The sequence below is a fragment of the Acipenser ruthenus genome, chromosome 8, assembly GCF_902713425.1.
Source record: "Acipenser ruthenus chromosome 8, fAciRut3.2 maternal haplotype, whole genome shotgun sequence".
NCBI classification, from domain to species: Eukaryota; Metazoa; Chordata; class Actinopteri; order Acipenseriformes; family Acipenseridae; genus Acipenser; species Acipenser ruthenus.
This window is the reverse complement of record NC_081196.1, coordinates 47,496,814-47,500,158: the sequence shown is the minus strand read 5'-3', so window position 1 is coordinate 47,500,158 and position 3,345 is coordinate 47,496,814. Positions and strand designations below refer to the sequence as shown.

The following is a 3,345-nucleotide window of genomic DNA, read 5'->3' as shown; positions in this document are numbered from 1 at the left end:
TTGCAAGGGCTTCAACTGTCTCCGCCCCCTCTCCTGCAGAACTTTCACCGCCCCCTGCAACCACAACCGGTGGAACACAGGACTGCAGGATAACTGATGCGGTGAAAGCGCTGTGGCAGAGGAGTAAGGAGGGTCTATCTCAGGGCCAGCGGGACCAGTTATGGGAACTATTAAGGGGGTACTTGGACATTTTTGCTGCAAACATAGAGGACTGTGGGCGGACTGGATTAGTTCAGCACAGCATTAACACGGGAGACGCGGCTCCGATCCGGGAGCGGCCACGGCGGCTACCCTTGGCAAAGCGGGAAGCGGCCGAGGGCATGATTCTGGAAATGGCCACTGCCGGGGTAATTGAACCATCGGCTAGCCCCTGGGCCGCGCCAGCCCTGCTAGTAAAAAAAAAGACGGGTCACTGCGGTTCTGTGTGGATTATCGCAAACTGAATGCAGTGACACACAAGGACTCGTACCCCCTCCCCAGAATCGATGAAGCTCTGGACTACATCACAGGCTCCCGCTGGTTCAGCTCCCTCGACCTGCGCAGCGGATACTGGCAGGTTGAGCTGGCCCCTGATACATGACAGAAAACTGCATTCTCCATTGGCCAGGGTCTGTGGCAGTTTTCAGTGATGCCCTTTGGACTGTGCAATGCCCCAGCAACGTTCGAGCGCCTGATGGAGCGGGTGCTCACCGGAGTTCCACGGACCCATTGTGTTGTATACCTGGATGACTTACTGGTGCACGCCACCACCTTTTCGGCGGCACTGCAGAACTTGCGGACTGTGTTCGAGCGCATCCGTGGAGCTGGCTTAAAACTCCACCCTGGGAAGTGCAACCTGCTGAGAAGAGAAACACACTTCCTCGGACATGTTGTCGGGGCAGACGGCATTGCCACAGACCCTGCTAAAGTGACTGCTGTAAAGGACTGGCCGGTCCCCAGGACTGTGACAGAGGTGCGTAGCTTTCTGGGCCTGGTGTCTTATTACCACCGCTTTGTGAAGGACTTTGCTCAGATCGCCAGGCCCCTGCACCGCCTGACTGAGAAAGGGGGCTGGTTCAGCTGGGACACCAACTGCGCAGCTGCCTTTGGGGAATTGCGAGAGGCCCTTGTGAAGGCCCCAGTCTTGGCGTTCCCTGACCCCCAAAAACCGTTCATCCTGGACACGGACGCGAGCGATGTGGGGATCGGAGCAGTGCTAGCCCAGGAAGGCTCGGACGGAGAACAGGTGGTCGCGTACTACAGCCAAGCTCTTAGTAAAACAGAGCGGAACTATTGTGTGACTCGCCGGGAACTGTTGGCTGTAGTACGGGCTGTGCACCACTTTCGTCCCTATCTCTACGGGTGAAGATTCAAGCTGCGCACGGATCACGCCTCCCTGCGGTGGCTGCTCAACTTCCGCGAGCCCGAAGGACAGGTGGCTCGCTGGATAGAGACACTGCAAGGGTATGCCTACACAATAATGCAGATGCCCTGTCCCGTCGCCCCTGCTTCTCTGAGGACTGTAAGCTCTGCCATCGGATGGAGGAGCGAGAGGCACAGCGGTCCTTGGAGGAGCGAGTAAGTGCTGCCACTGTAGCTGTGGAGACCCCCCTTGAGTTGCCAGCGGGGGAGATCCAGCGTCAGCAGGGTCTGGACGCTGAGCTGGCACCGCTGATCCGCTGGTTATCGGCGGGTCAGCGCCCAGCCAGACGTGCGGTGTCAGCCCTCTCCCCGGAGGTAAAAGTGCTGTTGGCGCAATGGGAATGTTTGAGCCTCCGGGAAAGTGTGCTGTACCGTTTCTGGACAGACCCTGCGACAGGGCGCAAGCGGCTACAAGTGGTGGTTCCTCAAGCTCTCCGAGAGACCGTCCTGCGAGCCGTGCATGGCGGACCAGCCACTGGACACTTCGGCGTTGCCAAGACCCTGGGTCGGCTTCGGGAGCGGTTCTACTGGGGACGGTGCCGACGTGATGTGGAGACTTATGTGCGACGCTGTGACCAGTGCACCGCCCGGAAGGGCCCCTTGGACCGCTCTCATGCCCCGCTCCAGCAGTACCAGGTGGGGGCACCATTAGAGCGCGTCGGTGTGGACATCTTAGGGCCGTTTCCACGGACGGAGGGGGGCAACCGGTACGTCCTGGTGGCCATGGATTACTTTACTAAATGGCCCGAGGCGTACGCAGTCCCCGATCAGAGCGCGACTACCTGCGCAGAGGCACTGCTGGAAGGCATGTTCTGCCGGTTTGGGGTTCCCGAGGAGCTACATAGTGACCAGGGGCGTAACTTTGAAGCGCAGGTGTTTGGTGAGGTGTGCAGGCGGCTGGGTATTAAGAAAACCAGGACGACCCCACTACACCCACAGAGCGATGGATTGGTGGAGCGGTTTAACCGCACCCTTGCCACCCAGCTGACCATGTGGACCTCCCAGCACCAGCGTGACTGGGATCAATGCTTGCCCTTGGTCCTAATGGCCTACCGGACTGCAGTGCATGAATCTACAGGGTGCACGCCAGCGGCTCTTATGTTTGGGAGAGAGCTCCGCACCCCAGTGGACCTTGTGTTTGGCCGGCCACCTCAGCTCCACACTCCGGAACCTACCGGCCCGGAATACCTCCAGCAGCTACAGGACCGATTGGACACTGCCCATGCTTACGCTCGGAAGCACCTCACCTCAGCTGGCCAGCGTCAGAAACGGGCATACGATACTCACTGCAAGGGCCGGGGATTTCAAGCTGGGCAGCAGGTCTGGGTTCACTGCCCTCGGCGAAGAAAGGGATTCTGCCCCAAGCTGGCCAGTAACTGGGAGGGCCCCTGTGTTGTTCTGGAGAGGCTCTCCGAGGTGACTTATCGAGTGCGGCTGCGGACCCGTAGCCGGGCGGTTGTGCTCCACCAAGACCGCTTGGCCCCCTACCGCCCCGGAACAAACTCGGTTGTCCCTGCAGCCAGCCCGGAGGCCAGCTCCCAGGACAGGGAAAGCGCTTCCCCCTTGCAACCACCGAATAGTTTACCAGCTGGTGGCCCAGGTAGGAGCATTCCGGCTCCAGCTGACTCCCAGCCCGCTGCACCTGTGCTCCAGTGCGGCCAGCGTATCCGTCGACCACCCCCGGGACTCTCTGACTTTGTGAGACATTAAGTGTTGAGCCAGCGGGACGTTCGGCCCTAAGATGGGGGCTGTGTAACGGGCACGGCTGGACTGACTCGCCGTTGCCACCTGTCGTCGAATAGGGCGCTGTGCCCGGAGCCAGTCCCCTACATTTGGTTAATGTGCAGCCGTGGATGCTGGGAGTACGAACTATGGTAGGGGAGAAACGGAATTATTGTTGTTGTGTTTATTTGTTGTTACTGTAAAAGTTTGCGTACTGTTCTA

The 3,345-nt window shown here is 59.4% G+C and overlaps 1 pseudogene; it reads left to right on the top strand.

Moving 5' to 3' along the window:
* Positions 1 to 221: 221 nt before the first annotated feature.
* LOC131737883 (uncharacterized protein K02A2.6-like) lies at positions 222 to 2,529 on the top strand (annotated as a pseudogene).
* Positions 2,530 to 3,345: the final 816 nt, after the last annotated feature.